Source organism: Chenopodium quinoa, unplaced genomic scaffold, assembly GCF_001683475.1.
Source record: "Chenopodium quinoa cultivar QQ74 unplaced genomic scaffold, ASM168347v1, whole genome shotgun sequence".
NCBI lineage: Eukaryota > Viridiplantae > Streptophyta > Magnoliopsida > Caryophyllales > Amaranthaceae > Chenopodium > Chenopodium quinoa.
In genome coordinates, this window is record NW_018743946.1 from 1,072,893 (window position 1) to 1,092,987 (window position 20,095).

The following is a 20,095-nucleotide window of genomic DNA, read 5'->3' on the forward strand; positions in this document are numbered from 1 at the left end:
AAAATAATATGTGTAGTATAAAAATCGACTTGAAAAATTGGTCCTTCTCCTAAGTTGCCTCCCTTTATATATTATTATTAAAACTCATGGAATTAACATGCTAACGCCATGTGTACCATTATTATTATTTGGTGCCACATGTGCGCTATGTGTCATCCTATGTGTAACACTCATTTCTCACCGCATTGAAATGCAATGATGTGTAATTAATTTAAAAACTCTTCATTAGTATAATTTTAATTCTCTATATTAATGATTTATTTACTTCAAAAACTATTCATATGTATAACCTTCATATTTATATTTGACATTTAAAATATAAATATTAATGAAAAATAATAGTTTAAATTATTATATTTTCACTTACTCAATTATAATTGTTCAATATTAACCTTATTTTAATTAATTTTGATAAAATTTATAAATACCAGGGTATCGCCCGGACCAATAACTAGTTTATATGTCAAAATACAAGGAGGATGAAAGTTAACATATGATGGTAAAATAACCTACATATATTACGAAGTACATAAATTTAACTTCTAATATTCCAAACACTCATATTTTGAATGCCTGTTTTATAGCTAACAGTCACAACTAGTATAACCTACTCTAATAGCTTAAAAAAACCACAACTGCTAATTTAAAAGACTGAGGCCTAAATGGCTTTTTTTTTTTTTTTTTTTTGACAAAGAGAACTATATAAATAAACGCACTATTACAACCTAAAAGAACTTACCAACACACCTAAACAAACCCGCATATGGGGATCGCTACCTACCTTTAGAGGAAGCACGAATCTAAAACCCTTTAAAAAGTGGGAAGTGCTACTGTAGCTTATCTACAGTGCTATGCCCAAACTACCCCTTGCCACGAAATTAAGTTGCTGTGTGAGCTCTTGGACTGATGGCTACCCATGTCCTTTCTTTATCCTACTCTTCCTCACTACCTTTCATTTTTTTCTTGTTATTTTTTCTTTTGCTCTGAATTACAGTCATCTCAGTTTCACTCTCCTAGCTTCTCCTCTCCAACAATTTTCTAGGGCTTATCCATTCTTCAACTTACTGAAAATTCAATCGGAAAAGCATCAACATCTCCAGATCTTCTTCTTCATCGCAACTCGTGTTTGCGTAAGTTTCCTTTCTCATCTCATCTTTCATAGCACATAGTAGGCTAGGTATACTTGCGACTATTTAAGAGCCTCTCCGACCAGAACTTAGCAACGGAGGCTGCTGTTGATTTAGATGGGGGGCATAGAAGAAGTCATTCAGGAGAAAATGTTTCAATTGAGGCAAAATTTGATGACGAATTAATGGGAAAAGCTAAAAAAAGCCCCAAATTTGGCGTCAGGAAGAAGCTCTTCACTTCCAAAATAGGTACTAATTCTCTCTCTTCCTCTCTATTTCTTTCTTTACATTAATTAACATGTACTCACTCTTCAATTGTCTATTGTTTTATTCAAATTCAGGCATAAGCAAGACGTATTAAACCCCTACAAGAAAGACCTTGAATCCGCTATTCTTCCTGGAAATGTGTAAGCTTCCTAAATTCTTCAATTTATTTAAGCAGTTATAATTATTGGGTATAAACGAATTTCATGATAATTTTATTGTTGTTTTTGTGGGTGTGAATTAGGCCTAATGTATCATCCGCCTTATTTACCGTTTTGGGATGCCTTATCGGGTTATAGTTGATACCAATTTCATCAATTTTTCTATCCAGAACAAAGTGAGAACCTCAATTCTTGGTTTTATTAGTTTTACCTATATTATTCAGCTAGAATTTTGCTCTGTTCGTGGGTTGATTCCAGATATATCCTTGTTAGTAATTATGCTTTGTAAATCTATGTTAGTTTTGTCTGATGATTTTGTTGTTTTATGTTTGGGCAATTGAATTTGGAGAAAGTAATGATGGATTGCTTATATTCTAAATGTGACTGATTATTGTCATCTTTTTTTATACAATTTAGTCAATGTGAGTTTACTGTGTTATATACTTTATGTTGTATTTTCCTTGATTATTTTGAACAATGAGCTCTTTAATGCTATTATTGTAAAGAAATTATATTACGGTGGTCAGAGGTCGGCTAGGGGTAATACTCTCATGGGAGGAGAGTTTAATGATGCTTGAGAAGGTAAAATTTATTTGTTTTTTGAAAATTTTCATCAAATTATTTGGTTTTGTTTTGTTCTTCTGTTTTATTGAGCATGTTGTTATGAAGTACTATAGAATTAGCATTATCTTATGTCACTAAATTGTTTAGTTTAGTAATGAAATGGTGAAGAAGGGCTAAATGATAAAATGGGGTGTTAAGATTGGTCCCAATGGTTTATTTTCGGTGAATTTAGAAATGTATACAGTTAAATTTGGGTTTGGAGTAGTAATCTGTTGAATTGGAAGTATGGGTTTGGTTAATTTTGGCCTTTGAGTTGTGAATTTGGAATAATGAAGCATATTTGATTTTGGTTGGTCCATGGATAATTGATAATTTTTGCATTATGGGTTTGATCAAGTTTATGAGTGGTAATATGTTGAATTTTGGATTTGATGAAGTTTTGGTTTACGAATTGTAGTAGAAACTAGATTAATGAGTTTGTCTAAATTTTGGATTTTTACATGTTTATTGGTAAATTTGTATTATGGGTTGTTAAAATTATTTGTGGTAATTATTGAATTTGAATTACAAAGTTTTAGCGATTCGGAGTATGAATTAGTGTCAGTTATTTGTTGTTTAGGTATCAATCAGGATTCATAGATGTTGGAAATCTCTCAAATTTAAGATTAATTTATCATATGGACCAACCATCTTGGTTTATGATTTTGATGTAAGGCTGTTTTATGCATTAGATTTGAGCCTCGAGGACTTGAATATGGCAGTTTATCCTTTAGAGGAGATTTTATTTCATAAATGACAGTTTTGTTGGAATTTTGGTGACAACAGTTAAAATAAGATTGATTATAAAGTTTCTAATGTATGGTTTTCCAGTTGATTCTTTGTAGTGATGTCATTTGCAAGGACGTTTAAGTTATTACTTTTTGTTCTTGTCAATGGCTGTGAGTGTGATTATGGTTCACAGAAGCATGCAATAACATCTTATTTCTGTTACGCTAAGAGCTTAGACATTTTATATTTCAAGGAACAAATGACAAGATCGTTGTGACCCGTAGTATCAAGAGATACTGAACCTGAACCTTTGAAAATTTGTACTATGTAAATGCCAAATTTTGAATTAAGACTCATTTGATCATGTCTATGATTATTATTTAATCTGTGTTACATTCATTGTGTAACATTGTGCTGGTAATCCTTTATGCATCTTCCATGAACTGATTCTTCCTTTCATTTCCTGACATCTTCTATTATCCGTAGATACGTGATACTGGTATCAATTTGGAAAATAACTATTGTATTAGTGGTGTTAGGAGATATGTTCTCTTAGGGGATTCACTTTATGAAAACTATATTTTATTCTATTTTAATGTTAAAAGGGATCTTTGTAATGTAGGAAGTGGGGTGCAACCATGCATTAAGTGTTGGATTCTCAACTGGTGGATTTGCAACAATCCCTACCATGAGAAAGCTTCATCTCATTGTCTTTAAAAATAAAGAAATCTTCATCTCATATGGGTGATTGTGTGCATGCACATTGAGATATACTGATATATAGCTTGGTATGTTTACTTTTTCTATTACTGTTGGGGTTTTTCAGGTCATGTTATTCAATGACATGTCTTATATGTGGTGCAGGAGTGGTGTAGTTGAGATAGAGACGTGGTGGCAAGCTGTAGGAATATTTACTACATTGCCCAAAAGAGCTTCGGTGAGCCCTTTAATATATCTTCCTGTACATTTTTTAGTGTGTGATAGAAGACTACAATATATTATGATGTATCTTAGTTGCAGTCTTCACCATGCTTCCCTTTTTTTAATTCTGCATGTGTATTTTATTGGCTAGTTTACTCTGCTCATTGTCTTTTTCTTGAACTCTTTCATTATATGAATGTTGGTAAGTAGGTTGAATTTAAGTGTCTAATAAGCCTTTAGCGTTTCTTTTAATTAACTCTTGTTTGATCTATTTCAATTCCAAGCGTTCAGATCAGAACAAACATGATGTGATAATTCTTTGGTAATGAAACTCTGGTTGTTGTCTAATGTGGGTTTTTAAAATGTTACAAGTTTCAGAATATAATACAAATCACATGTTAATTGGTGTTATTAATGCTTAATAATTATTGAACTTTCCTCTTTAGTTTTGTTATACGTTATCGTTTCCATAAAATTTTAAATGTTTTCCCACTTTTGAAATTGCAGATAATTGATGCTCTTTGCAAGAGGTGTAGTGTGAGAATAGTTCGTGTTGTAAATATCATACAAGCAGGTCATGGTGATCATTATCAAGTCTTCTTGAGAATTTAATCAATTATAATGCCATGGGTACATTTATAGATATTATGCTTTTTTTGTTGTTGATTGTAGTAGAATATAAAATATTGCTTAGGGATGGATAGGATATATTCTGTTTAGAAATAGGTTACTATTAGAATGGAGTTATCTAAGAACTTCATCTCTTCTTATATTACTAAAGTGAATACTATTGCTATGGAGAGTGGATAGAGGAGATAGAAAATTGCAACTGCATGCACATAATGAAGGGCAAGGAAGGATATAGGGGTAGCAGAAGGTTGGAGGGGTAGGACCCTTAGTGAAATTTGGATTTTTCTGTTCTATTTCTTATGTTAGGGTTTGTAAAAATGAAATTTGGATTTTTTGGGTTTTAAAATGGAAATTTGAATTTTTTTGAGGTTACGATTTATACTTTATAAAAGGATAAGGACTGTTTAATTTCTTACTAAAATACAGAGCACATTGTAATGGTGAAATGGTGAAGCCGTGAAGTTTTTGGAGCGTCGCTATCTTAGTTCTTCAGTGAAAGGGTAGCTGGTGGAGAAGTTTGCGAAGGTGATATCCAATTTAATTGATTGTTGGGGTTTCAGGTGAGAGGCAATGGAGAAATTCTTGGTCAAGTAATTTTATCTCAGGTACAATTGCTATTTCACTGATTATTTTGATGGTTGAAATGTTTTGTTCGCTTTATCTTGTTCTTGTTGAGTGTACTATGTGAATATGGATATTTCAATTATACAATTGAAATAGTTAAAATTAAGAAACAAATATTTGATTTGTTTAGTACATTTGTCTTTTAGCTATTATATGTAAAATTAGTACTCTGTATCATGTGATTCTTTCTCTATTTGTGTAAAATTGTAGATCATGAGCTATCAATTTGATTACTTGGTTTAAGAGTTGTTGGGAATTGGCACTCTATATTAGAATGTTAGCTGAAAGAGTGTATTTGAAAGCCCTAAGGGTGCTACATTGCCAATAATAGAACAATTTTTTTTGTGTATACCAGGGTTTATCTAAGTGAGTGATAATAGGGAAGTAGTATATATAAAAGTAACAAGCTGGTGCATTCATTGAAGGGCGATTATTGGAAGTTTGTGCAAGTTTGCAATGGCGTTCAATTTGTGACCTAATGGGTATGTGCTTAGTATATTTAAATGTACTGAAATTGTATTGAATGTACTTCTGTATATAGATTTACTTCTTGGTTGCTAATATAAGTAACAATATATTGCTACCTTTAGTTTGCCTTCCTCTGTTTTCGACCCTGTTGATTTGTTATTGCTTTTTGGTATCATGGTGTAGGGAATAGTTTCAAGCCTTTAAAATCCCACTACCTTGAACCCCACTGTGATCATACACTAAAGTACGGTGACGTCCAAAAAGGAAGAAGATAGAGCAAAAGAGTCGCCAACAAGTTTTTAAGGAACTTGTAAACCGTTCATAGGATGAAGGTTACACCCCTTAACGATCCAAGAGATCGTCAACTCCATAAGGTCATGAACAAAATAAGGGTTCAGGGATGATGGTACAAATCCAACCTAAAAGAGATTGAACCTGCTCTAATAATAGGCCTCTACTTTATTCTGCTCGTATTCACGTGCGCTTTCTGACTAACATACAATCAATAGGATTAACCCTAAACCTGTTTAATCTATGTTGGTTGAATTTAATGCACAAATAAATCTATTATTGGCGATCACTTGAATTTATAATCACAATTACCCTAAACAAGATTATTAATATCTTATTAAGCGCGATTGCAAGTACCAATTCCCTTTAAACATGCAATTTAGGTGTGATCAAGCAATAAAGAATAAATATAATATGTATCAAGAAACATAATAAATAATAATAATAATCAATCATAATCATAAATATTAGGAAGAACATAGGAAGCATCATACTTTTAATCATACTTAATATTAAAGATACCCTAGACATGATACTAGGAATCATAAATAACAATCTAAGCATGATATCTACATCATGGAATCAATTAAACCATCAAAGTACTTACTTGGATGTCTCGTACCTCTTTCTAATTACAAAATACACACGTTAGTAACTTCAAGGAAAAAAAATAATAATCAAAGCAATTAAATTAAATAATTGAAAGAGAGATTTGAGACCAAACCCTCAGAAATTAAAACCTTTCACGTCTAGGGCGAAGACAACTTCGAATATGGCTAGGTGTATTCAAGATCTTGTGAATGCGGAATTTTGTATGAAAAAGTAAGGTTTAGAAAAGAAAGAATGAATGTTAAGAATTATTGATGAAAGAGATGAATGAATGAAAAGACTTGATGAACGATTTATGAATGAAGAGAGTTGATGATCGATGATGAAGATAGTTGATAAAAACTTGAGAATAAAGAGAATTGGTGAACGATAGATGTAGATGATGAATCAAAACGGAGTTTTTGATACGATATTTATAGAGAAAATCATCCAAAAAAAGATAATTTATCAAAACAGAGCCTGAAGATCGAAAACCAACCTTGGCGCCAGCCCTGGCTCATTGGCGCTAGGACCAGTGGCTAGCGCCAGGCGCCAATGGCTGGCGTCTGGCGCCAATCCTGATTCCAGGCGCCAAGGCCTGGGGTTGGACGCCAAACCGGCTTTTAACGCGTTTTCGAAAATCCGATAAATTTCCCGTACTGGAAGATAAAATAATATAATTTCAGTTGAAAATGTTATTTGATCTAATTAAAACTTTGAAGAATCCTAATTGAATTAAGAATGATAAGAACCTTCTAGAATGTTCTAGAAGACTAAAACCATTCCTAATTATATTAGGAAAGATAAATCATATTAGGCCCTCCCCTAGATCATTGGGCCGTACTTAAAGCTCAAATCGGGCCTAGTTTAGTAAATTGGCCATAAATTCCTCAATATTCATCGGAATTGAGCTTATAATATATCGTTGGAAAGGTCTTTGCAAACCCCATCCAACTACCCCACTATTGGACCCATATCATGGACCAACCAAACTGGATTGACTGTTTTCTTAAAATAAAGTTTTCAAAAACAGAGAGAAGAGAAAAGAAAATAAAATAAAACTTTCCGCAACACTAGACCTTTCCACACTTTCGTTTCATTCGATTATGATTCGACGTGAAAGACACTTATCACTGGGTTTGGTTTTGGGGAGACACAAATGGGTGTCTACAGAAGCCCCCACTTTGACTGAGTTTGGAGAAACACAAGTTTCGAAAACGAAAGCCAAAGTATCGATAGGGACGGAGAATGATTCAGAACGTTCTGCGATCCTAAATCAATCTTATAACGCCGATACCTGCAAAACTAGCATTAGTTAAACAGATAAAAGAGTTAAGAAACGCGTATCTTGCACCGTCAAGCACGTCTCTGAAAGTAACCGACTGTTGCTGTTGCTGTTTTGATGACCTCCTGCAAGCTAGAGAATGCCATCCCGCTTGAAAACCGCTACGCCCGTAACTGCTTCCAAATTAGAAGATTGCTTCGCCTGAAACTACCTTCTCCGCTGTGATAATATTCCACGTCCAAGGGAACACCATCGAAGATTATTTCTCTTGAAACAATCCTCAGTTGTTTGTGACAACTCTCCACAATCTAGGGAACGCCACCTTGCTGTTTGTTTTGACGATCTTCCGCAATCTAGGGAACGCCGTCGATCAATGTTGCTACATCTTGAGCCTTTTCTTGAATCATAGTGACAACCTTTCCAATCATAGCAAAAGTCGTCGAAGACTGCCCATCTCGTGCTATCTTCTCAAATCTCGGGTGACAACCTCCACAATCTTAGCGAATGCCGTCGAAGACCGCCCATCTCGTGCTATCTTCTCAAATCTTGGGTGATAACCTCCACAATCTTAGCGAATGCTGTTGAAGACCGCCCATCTCGTGCTATCTTCTCAAATCTTGGGTGACAACCTCCACAATTTTAGCGAATGCCGTCGAAGACCGCCCATCTCGTGCCATCTTCTCAAATCTTTGGTGACAACTTCCACAATCTTAGCGAACGCTGTCGAAAATAACTTTACTTGAAGTCATCCTCATTTGATGCGATAATTTTCCCAAAGGAAAAATACCGAAGACCAACACTTGTCGATCTTTAAAGCTTGCTCGAACTTTGCTTCCGCTATGCCTGTACGTCGGCGCTTTCGTTGCTTTGAACCTATACGTCGGTGCCTTTTCTGCTTTTGAGCCAATGCTTAGGCGCTTTAAGCTAAGTGAGACGATCTTTCATCAGGTCGATCACTTATTGCAATTGTAATCAAACTGACTACTTAATCATGTCAATATTGCTTATAGGGGCTAACTAGCGTACCAAGGAACCCAAAAATATATTGCAGAAGGCTAGCACAACCCCAACAGGTGGCTGGCTGCTTTGGCGTCGCTAAAAATCAATCAGCGCCAAACATATGGCATTAGCGCCAGGCGCTGGAATTGGCGTCTGGCGCCAAGCACAGAAAGTGACGCCAATGCCTAGGGACTGGCGCCAGCACGGATTCTCCTTTAAATTCAATTTTCCGTTTTATTTCTTGCTCTGTTCGTCGCGAACGCTGCGATAGAGTCTTCCCTGTTCTGCTGCACCTGTATTTATTTTGACTATAGAACTTTGCCAATCTCTTTAATCATCTTAGGGTTGACCTAAGGCTTAACGTTGCTTGACTCATCAACTTGACACGACTCAAGGCATAAACTTGATTCATGTGATCGACTGACTCGAGGTTGACTCGACTCAAACTGTTTGACATATGTGTTAGACTCAAATCAAAGTGATATGACACGACATGACTCAATGTGTACATGACTTGTGTGTGCATTGTGTTGACTCGAAAAATGCAAAAAAGCAAAAAATTTCCGTCATTTTTGTGGAAGGTACCGACTTTCTCCCGAAAAAGAAAGACGCGAAAAAGAATCGAAGTTTGAAGATGCATGTTGAATGAGCTTAGTCAAATGTCATTTGATACTATCTCTCAAGGTTCAAGGATTAATTCATCCTAGGCTATCTCAATGGTTGACTCAATGATGAAAGTATTTGGGTAATTTAGGCACGGAGGCTAAGCACTTCGTACTTTGTGATGCTATGATGATTATTATTTATGAGTGATTTTGACGAAGCATGCTTCAGCGTTAAGATTTCATGACAAAGGGTTCCTAAGGGAAATATATTTGGTCATGTATGTGTGCAGTGTGTGATAGTGACACTAAAGCTAGGCCGCAAGAGCTAAGTGTGTGGAAAAATATATTGAAAAGAGTCAAATGGTGGTGACTCTTAGGCTAGGTAAGCTAATAATATAGGGATCAAGCCCCCAAATCTAGCTCTAAATGAAAAGGGATGAGCATTGGAGATTCCTTGATATGATCATGGTGCAAGTGTGTGAATGTGAATATGAATGCATGTTTATTACGGCCGCACCTCGATGTGAGGTTGCCTACGTATCCGTTAGGAATCAGGCCGAACGTAGCTCTAGCCGAACCTCGCACAAGTGTGTATACCTCAAAAAAGGTCTTTTTAAGGGTTGTAGCGTGGTTAGGCTAAAGGTTTGAAGAAGAAGGGCATAAAGGCTCAAGAACCTAGATAAGCTCCCAAGGTGTGCAACCTTGCTTTTGAATATTTGTATTTTTATGTTTGAGTTTCTACTCTTTTTTAGCTCTTTTTGCTTTAGCATTTATTTTATTTTTATAAGTGTGGGCAATCCCGATCATGCGGTCTATCACTCACTTGGCATTCATGTTTCTCAGGCACGGTACCGAGCACTCGATAAGAGACGCAATCTGAGACGTGTTCTTATCGAATATATTTTCATATCAAAGACATTGGAACACTTGCTCTTTTGTATACTTGTTTTCGTTTTTTTATTATTGCTTATTTTTTTCTATTGCTTTCTTTTGAATTGCTCAAGCTTTCTTTAGAATTGCATAAGTTGCACGCCAACCCATCCCAAGGTTAAGTAGATGTATGTTGAAAAAAGAAGGGTCTATCGTTAGACGAGGCTCAAAGTGGTTTATGAAGAAAGGATTGTATAATTGAAGGGCGAAAGGAGATGTGATGTGGCTACAAGGGGTGCCTCAAATCATTGGTATACCTTGTGCTTAATTCGACATGGATTTTTTTTTCTTTTTAAATGCAATGTAATGAAATGATCATGTGCAAGGAAATAGATGCTCATTTTATTAGAAGAAAATAAAGAATCTACAAAATTAATCTAAGGAAAGGAAAAAGGTGCCTATGCTAGACTTATTGGAGAAAGAAAAGATGAAAAAGAAATAGAAAAAGAGGCCATGAAATCTTGTCGTTGAAGTTCGCCTCTTGTCTTGTGTTGTTTGCTTTATCATCTTGCTCTTCTTGTTAACTGGAGGCATGAGAAGCTTGTTATTATCAATCAAATGTTGGATAGTCTCCTTTAGCTTCCAACAACTCTCAGTAGTATGACCCCTACCTTGATGGTACTTGCAGTGTTCGTCTGGATTCCAACTAGGTAATCTCTTTTCAGGTGCGGGATCTTGAATAGGTCCAATGGGAGTAATGAGTCCTTTGGCATGGAGTCGATCGAAGGCAGTATTGTTGCTCATCCTAATGGGGGTGAAGTCTTTCCTTAGTTGCTTCTTAGATCCTTGGTTATCTATGGCTAAAACTTCACTGAGATCAAAGGTACTAACATTGTTACTAGAGTGGGCGTTTTCGGAAGAAGAAGGATTGTCGTTCTTCTTTCCTTTCCAGCCACCGTGGTTACTATTGTTAGTAGCTTTTTGCTTTGCAAGGTCATCTTCGATTTCAATTCCGATGTCATAAACGGCCTTGAAAGTATTCAAATTGTGTTGATATTTTAGGTGCTTCGAATACTTTTCTTGGAGATTCTTGATAAACATCCTCACAGATTCCTTTTCGGTGGGGACTTCAATCATCTTGGCGGAAGTTTCCCTCCATTTATTAAAGAAAGAAGTAAAGCCTTCATTCTCTTTTTGTCTTAGCATCTCAAGTTGTCTATGATCGGTTTTAACTTGGATATTGCACTTGTACCTATCAACGAAAGCGTTTGCTATCGATTCCCAGGTAGAGGTTTTCTTCTTGTCAAGGGAGAAGAACCATTGTTGGCAAACGGTTTCAAGAGATAGTGAGAACAGAGAGTGGAAAACCTTCTTATCGATACCCTTAATGGTCATTATAGTTTCAAAAGCTCTTAGATGGAAGTAAGGATTATCTATTGCCTTGAATTTTGGGATGTCGTTGGCATTGAACTTATGCGGAAGAAGTTCTTTATCCGGCGAGACCCCTTGTGATGTAAGCTCTTGAAACTGGTAATCGCTAGACAACTTGCTTAGGCTCTCTTGCATGAGGTCCATCTGTTGTAGCTTCACGGGATCATCAACCTTGAGGGTGAGTAGCTTCAGTGTTTCAGTCATGGTAACCAATTGGTTCCTAAGCTCATTGACTTCTTCTTGAGTTGCCATTATCTTCTTAGCCTTCCTCTTTTGACGAATCAGTTTATCAAAAAGCGAGACTTAAATAAAGCGGTTGTCCTTGATTAATCGCCTTTCTCTCCTCGACCAAGTACTGTGGAAAAGGAAATTGGGGATATTTATTGTTAATTATTTGACTCAAACTTTATTCAACATGCAATGGATGGAGGAGGTGAAGAAAGATCGGAATAGAATGTGAAAGAAGATTTAGATGGAGGGATATGAAGAATTAGGAATAGAATGTACCCCTCAACTCAAATGACGGAAAGATCGACTCATGCATGGACCTAAGACATGATCATGGTGATGTGTACTCAAAGTGTGTGCTAAGACTAGTGAGTGTAGGTGACATGTTAAGACTCGTGTCATGACCATGTGGCTAGACTATGTGACCAAGACTCGATTAATGACTTGACAAGGTGTTATTGACAGCGAAAATTGACCAAATTAATTAGTAAACTGGTTAATTAGACATTAGGTGATGACTCGACAAATAATCCGAACTGTCGGCCAAGCGACAGGACTGGCGTCACAATATGGTGGTTGGCGCCAGACTTTTTAGTAAATGTCTGGCGCTACACACCATACAGTGGCGCTACATCTCAGATTTTTTTGGCACCAATATTGGAGCCTCGGTCTGGGACTCTTTTCGGTATTATTAGTCAACTGGGGTATGCCTAAAGTCGTACTAGGTCAATTCCGATTCAAAAAAAAAAAAAACATTATTGACTCAAATTAATTAATTAATTAATTAATTGGGCAAAGTTCTTTAAGTCATTAATTATAATCTCAACACAAATCAACAAACGGTTAAGAGGAGTATGGAATATATATGCACAACAAATAATGCACAATTAGTCAAGTAGGCACAATATGATGCAATGAGTTCGCAACCTAACCATGGCTCTAGTTCTCTAAAGTTCGGGATGAGGTTTAGTCAAATAGGGTCCATGGTTAATTGTCCAGATGCACCGCGTAGAAGCCTAACCGTGAAGGGTTAACGCGTGTAAATAGAACACCGCGAGTTTTTAGAAAAATCTCGCTTCCATGGTTTGATGAATTCAACCTCTCAGATGTGCCCTTTGTTGCCAGGAGCGTTCAATCAGGTAGATAGAGCATGAATTCCCAGAGGGTTATGTCCATATGTAGAACACATATGGGTTTCAGAAAAGTGAGAAAAAATTCAATCAGGAAGTAGGATCGAGCAAACAATACGAAAAACCGGTCGAAATTAGAACGCATAATTCTGGCTCGGTATTGGGGGAAATTGGCGCCAACAAACAGAGACTGGCGCCAACTTTTAACTGTAGCGCCTGGCGCCAATACTGGCGTCTGGCGCTACGGCAAAAAGTGTGGCGCCAAGCTCTGGCCCCTGACGCTACTTCCCACATGCCTCAGCAGCTTTCTGTGCTCAATAAAATCATCCAGTTTTGCGCGTTGTTATTTCAGCCCTAGTTGTGAAAGATATTTCTCAAATTTCCTACGTGTAAAATCCTATGTTTTTGACTCATTACGGATAGTCTTTCTAATGAGAACCTTTTTATGCATATGCCACAATGTTAATCAAAATTACGCACATGAAATACTTAGAACTTTTCGAGTCTCATCCACTCATTCTAAATCATTGCCGAAACAAATTCAGGAATTAAAATAGAAATCCTCCCCAGTGGAGTCGCCAAAAACTGTAGGGAATAGTTTCAAGCCTTTAAAATCCCACTAGCTTGAACCCCACTGTGATCATACACTAAAGTACGGTGACGTCCAAAAAGGAAGAAGATAGAGCAAAAGAGTCGCCAACAAGTTTTTAAGGAACTTGTAAACCGTTCATAGGATGAAGGTTACACCCCTTAACGATCCAAGAGATCGTCAACTCCATAAGGTCATGAACCAAATAAGGGTTCGGGGATGATGGTACAAATCCAACCTAAAAGAGATTGAACCTGCCCTAATAATAGGCCTCTACTTTATTCTGCTCGTATTCACGTGCGCTTTCTGACTAACATACAATCAATAGGATTAACCCTAAACCTGTTTAATCTATGTTGGTTGAATTTAATGCACAAATAAATCTATTATTGGCGATCACTTGAATTTATAATCAAAATTAACCTTAAACAAGATTATTAATATCTTATTAAGCGCGATTGCAAGTACCAATTCCCTTTAAACATGCAATAAAGGTGTGATCAAGCAATAAAGAATAAATATAATATGTATCAAGCAACATAATAAATAATAATAATAATCAATCATAATCATAATCATAAATATTAGGAAGAACATAGGAAGCATCATACTTTTAATCATACTTAATATTAAAGATACCCTAGACATGATACTAGGAATCATAAATAACAATCTAAGCATGATATCTACATCATGAAATCAATTAAACCATCAAAGTACTTACTTGGATGCCTCGTACCTCTTTCTAATTACAAAATACACACGTTAGTAACTTCAAGGAAAAAATAATAATCAAAGCAATTAAATTAAATAATTGAAAGAGAGATTTGGGACCAAACCCTCAGAAATTAAAACCTTTCACGTCTAGGGCGAAGGCACCTTCGAATATGGCTAGGTGTATCAAGATCTTGTGAATGCGGAATTTTGTATGAAAAAGTAAGGTTTAGAAAAGAAAGAATGAATGTTAAGAATTATTGATGAAAGAGATGAATGAATGAAAAGACTTGATGAACGATTTATGAATGAAGAGAGTTGATGATCGATGATGAAGATAGTTGATAAAAACTTAAGAATAAAGAGAAGTGGTGAACGATAGATGTAGATGATGAATCAAAACGGAGTTTTTGATACGATATTTATAGAGAAAATCATCCAAAAAAAGATAATTTATCAAAACAGAGCCTGAAGATCGAAAACCAACCTTAGCGCCAGCCCTGGCTCATTGGCGCCAGGACTAGTGGCTAGCGCCAGGCGCCAATGGCTGGCGTCTAGCGCCAATCCTGATTCCTAGCGCCAAGGCCTGGGGTTGGACGCCAAACCGGCTTTTAACGCGTTTTTGAAAATCCGATAAATTTCCCGTACTGGAAGATAAAATAATATAATTTCAGTCGAAAATGTTATTTGATCTAATTAAAACTTTGAAGAATCCTAATTGAATTAAGAATGATAAGAACCTTCTAGAATGTTCTAGAAGACTAAAACCATTCCTAATTATATTAGGAAAGATAAATCATATTAGGCCCTCCCCTAGATCATTGGGCCGTACTTAAAGCTCAAATCGGGTCTAGTTTAGTAAATTGGCCATAAATTCCTCAATATTCATCGGAATTGGGCTTATAATATATCGTTGGAAAGGTCTTTGCAAACCCCATCCAACTACGCCACTATTGGACCCATATCATGGACCAACCAAACTGGATTGACTGTTTTCTTAAAATAAAGTTTTCAAAAACAGAGAGAAGAGAAAAGAAAATAAAACTTTCCGCAACACTAGACCTTTCTACACTTTCGTTTCATTCGATTATGATTCGACGTGAAAGACACTCATCACTGGGTTTGGTTTTGGGGAGACACAAATGGGTGTCTACACATGGTAATTTGCTTATTATTTTCTTTCTTCCCCATTTGCAGGTAGCACAATCTGCACTGAAGAAAACTTAACTACTAAACAACTTTCTGTAGTCGCAGTTATTATTGGTCCTCGAATAAGTCTTTGCTTGTGGTAATCTAATTGGTTGACTATCTATTTGTCTTGTTTTATTTACAAAATAGAAAACTAGCTTACAATTTTAATTAATGTGAGCAATGAGCATAGAGGCCATGTGTTAAGAATAAAAGTTTGGGAATATAGTAGAGCAAAAAAGGAAAGGAAGTGATGACCACAATTTTTCTGTGTAAAATTCTTATTTTGCTTTTATTTCAAAACAACAAATGTTGGTTTAAACTTGAAAACAAATGCAAAACTCCTAAGTAAGTCTTTGATTTATTGAATGTCTACAGCAGTTCATCACTAGTTAACCAAACTAAGGAGCTATTTCTAGTTAAACCAATTAAACCAAACTATAAACCACAACCTCCCTCTTTCCTTAATTTCTACTTCCTCCGTTTTCTTTTACTTGCAACACTTCCCTAAAAAGGAAATGTCACAATACTTGCAACACACTATAAAAGGAAAGTTAATTTAGGGAAAAACTATACTATTTCCCTTATTTAAAGCACATGTTCCACTAAATTACACTCCTAACAATCACTCATCCCATTTTAAAATGTATTATATCATGTGAATCTCATATTTCTTAAATACCGTGAAAAAGTGTGTGTTGCATCTAAAAGAAAACGGAGGAAGTATTTTTTAAGCACCTTTAAAAACCAATGTGCGGTATTGTTTTGTTTCTTCTGATTTTTTTAATAGATAAAGTATATAAGTAAAGGATAGTTACTGCAAGGTCATGCTCGAAAATTTGTCATGAATATTGATGGTTGTTTTTCATTTGATCTTTCTGGTAAGGCAAGAAACAATGCTCGTATTTTGATCTCAAGCCCACTTAAACTTTTCAGTGACCGGTAAACTTGTTTGCCTCTATTACATATTGTTCTTTAAGATACTGAAGATCTGTATAATTATGTTAATAAGAGAAACTCTATTTATTTGTTGAGATTTTGAAGATCAGGAGTGCAAAAGGCTAGTAGCTCCCCCTGACTTTTCATGTATCATAACACAATTCGAAATGCCTCGACTTTATTAGAACTAGGTAAATAAAGCTTCGAATTTGATTTTTTTGGCTTAGTAGCATTTTATGTTGAGACAAACTAAGATAAATGAACGCAGGGATAAAAATAAGGAAGTGAAAATCAAGCTTTAAACCCAGAAACATTCTTTCACTTCCTTTGTGAAGAACAGAGCCAAAATGCGTGTTAATTTCGATGCTTAGGGCACTCAGTTTAAAAGCTTATGGTAAATTTAATCCAATTTACATGCCTTCAAATTTAACCTACGCATTTATAAATAATGTATATAATACAATTTCCTTCCTTGCCAAAATTTAACAGTACGCCATAAAATATACTTCCTCTGTTTTTTATTATTGCACCATACAAGTTGGGCACAATAATTTTGGTTGTGGGAAAAGGAAGAGAGAGAAATGTAAAAATACAAAAGTGTCCATGTGATGTAAACAAAAACTAAAGAATAAAGGTCAAAAAGTAAGGGTATGTTGGGTTTTTGTAGTGTGAACAAAGATAATATTTGTCCTAAAATGAAAATGGTGCAATATTTGTAAAACTTCCTTAAAAGGCAAGTGGTGTAATATTAATAAAACGGAGGAAGTATGTAGTATGTAAGCTTCTTATTAAAGCCTCTCTATGAAATGTGAAGAGGTGGAGGAGGTAAAAAGGATGAAAATGAGTGAGATAGAGATGGTGAAGAAAGTAAGACTAGGCTTACTTAAATTTCCAAAACCATAAAAAAAGTGAGGAGAGAAGAATAAGGAGCATGAAGTGACAACGGAGAGAATGGGACCGAGGAAATGCAAAAGGGGGGGTGGAGGTTCAGAGAGATATTATGTCGTGAAGATGAGAGATATTGAGAAGGTGGGGTAAGTAGGATGAGGTTTACTAAAAAGGTTAAAACCACCAACAAAAGGAGGTATGGAGAGAATAATATGGAGAAGAGAAAGGGATAAAATGACGGAATGAGAGGGGAATATGGAAAAGGGGTGAAAAGGGTGATTAGGCGAGGCTAAGATGATAGGCAAAGATCAATTATGCAAGGCAGATAAGAGGCTAGAAGATTACATCTTTCGTTAGGAGGCCATTATAAAATATAATAATTTTTGGCTTTTAATGACATGATAAAAGTATAGGCAATTAGAAAGAGACTTTCTTAATTATGCATGAATAAATAAGATAAATGAGAGCTGGGATAGAAATAAGGATTTAAGAAGGGGTGAGGGAGCAAGTGGGGCGAACTAAATTTTCAAGACCATAAATAGAACAGTGAAAGGGAGTTAAGAATAGGGAGCAATTAATTGGGAGTAAGGCATAGGAATCGGATGAGGGAATGGAAGGGGTAGAGGGAGATAGGAAAATAGTTATAATGGTGAAGTTTTGATTGATTACACGAGTGATTTTATAATTTATTATATTATGAGTCTTGTATTGTATTATTATAAAGATAAAAGAAAAAATGACGATCATGGTTGTCATACAATATACTGAGAAATTGCATGGTTGGAGAAAAAAAATTTGAAACAACCAAAGTGATTATTAGAGAGAGAATGATCGTCATCTACAGAATCATCTATAGTAAGAATACAACTCAAAGAACATTCTTATCCCTGTCAAAACTTGTATGTTCTAACAAGATTTCTGTACTTGTCAATAGATCCCTTTCAGCTCACTATGTATTTTCATAATTCAACTAAGATAATGTGTGTAGACACCCATTTGTGTCTCCCCAAAACCAAACCAGGTGATGAGTGCCTTTCACGTCGAATCATAATCGAATGAAGTGAAAGTGTCGAAAGTCTAGTGTTGCGGATAGTTTTAATTTCTTTTCTTTTCTCTCTGTTTTTGAAAATCTATTTTAAGAAAACAGTCAATCCAGTTGGTTTGGTCCATGATATAGGTCCGTTAATAGTGTAGTTGGACAGGGCTTGAAAAGCGCTTTCCAACGATATATTATAAGCCCAATTTCGATGAATAATGAGGAAGTTATGGCCAATTTACTAAACTGGGCCCGGATTGAACCTTATATGCGGCCCAATGATCAAGGGGAGGGCCTAATACGGATTTATCATTCCTAATGCAATTAGGAATGGTTTTAGTCTTCTAGATTCTTCCAGAAGGTTCTTTTCATTCCTAATTCAATTAGCATTGATAAATTTATTTTTGTTGACTTTTTAGAATTTTAATCAGAATAAAAGAGTGTTTTTGAGGAAAATACAATTTTATCCTCCTGTACGGTTAAATTTTATCTGATTTTAGAAAACGCGTCAAAAATATGGTTAGCGCCTAACGTTAGACATTAGCGCCTGACGCTAATGTCAGCGTCTGGCGCTAACTTTGTTTTTTCGCGTCAGAACTCTGGTTCGATTTTATGTCTTTTTGGCTGATTTTCTCTATAAATAGCCTTCTAAAAACTCCATTTTCAATCATCTAGAATCATTAACTTTCTAATTCTTTCTCTCTCTAAGCTAGAAGCTTTCTTTCTCTCTTTTCTAAACCTACCACCCTTCAAACATAATTCCGCACTCACAAGACCTAAATACACTTAGCATTATTCGAAGTTGTCTTCGCCCTAGATGTGAAAGGTTTTAATTTCTGAGGGTTTGGTACCAAATCTCTCTTTCAATTATTTAATTTAGTTGTTGTTTATTGTTTTCCTTGAAGTTACTAACGCGTGTATTTTGTTATTAGAAAGAGATATGAGGCATCCAAGTAAGTGCTTTAATTGTTTTATTGATATTATGATATAGAAATCATGTTTAGGTTCCTATTTTGATTCCTAGTATCATGTTAGGATGCTTTTCTTAATTTGATGTTTAGGGTGACAACAATAAGTACCTAGTATCATGTCTAGGTTAAAGAATAAGTTTTATAAATCAATTATGATTTCTATGATGCCTTTTATTGCTTTTCCTAATATTCATGCTAGTATCATGTTAGGGTTAAAAATTTGATTTTTATTGCTTAGTGACATGCTAGGGTTTTTTATTAATCTTGTTAGTATCATGCCTAGGATCTTGCTATTATAATGCTTTAACATGAACATGATTATTTTAATTATGATTGTGATGATTATTATTATGTTGCTTGAATATATTTATTGTTATTGCTTGATCACACCTTTTATACATGTTTAAAGGAAATTTGTACTTGTAATCACGCTTAATAAGATAATTAATAATCTTGTTTAGGGTTAATTTGATTATAATTCAAGTGATCGCCAATAATAGATTTATTTGTGCATTAATATTCAACCAACATAGATTAAACAGGTTTAGGGTAAACCTATTGCTTGCATGTTAGTCAGAAAGCGCACATGAATACGATCAGAATAAAGTAAAGGCCTATTATTAGGGCAGGTTCAATCTCTTTTAGGTTGGATTTGTACCTTCATCCCCGAACTACCAGTCATGGTTCCAGACCTATTGGAGTTGACGATCTCTTGGTTCGTTAAGGGGTGTAACCTTCATCTCGTGAACGGTTTACAAGTTCCTAAAACTTGTTGGCGACTCTTTTGCTCTATCTTCTTTCCCTTTGGACGCCACC

General features: G+C 35.4%; 1 long non-coding RNA gene across 11 annotated transcripts; it reads left to right on the forward strand.

The window, feature by feature from the left end:
- The first annotated feature begins 443 nt into the window (after positions 1-443).
- LOC110688960 lies at positions 444-5,750 on the forward strand. 11 transcript variants are annotated; one of them, XR_002504728.1, is made up of 7 exons: positions 444-1,376; positions 1,469-2,134; positions 3,507-3,672; positions 3,749-3,821; positions 4,313-4,379; positions 4,862-5,040; positions 5,415-5,658. It is a non-coding gene; the product is annotated as an uncharacterized LOC110688960 (long non-coding RNA). The 11 variants fall into 11 exon arrangements; XR_002504723.1 differs by having other exon boundaries at positions 445-1,376; positions 4,313-4,435; XR_002504721.1 differs by having other exon boundaries at positions 450-1,376; positions 1,469-1,534; positions 1,636-2,134; positions 4,313-5,040.
- Positions 5,751-20,095: the final 14,345 nt, after the last annotated feature.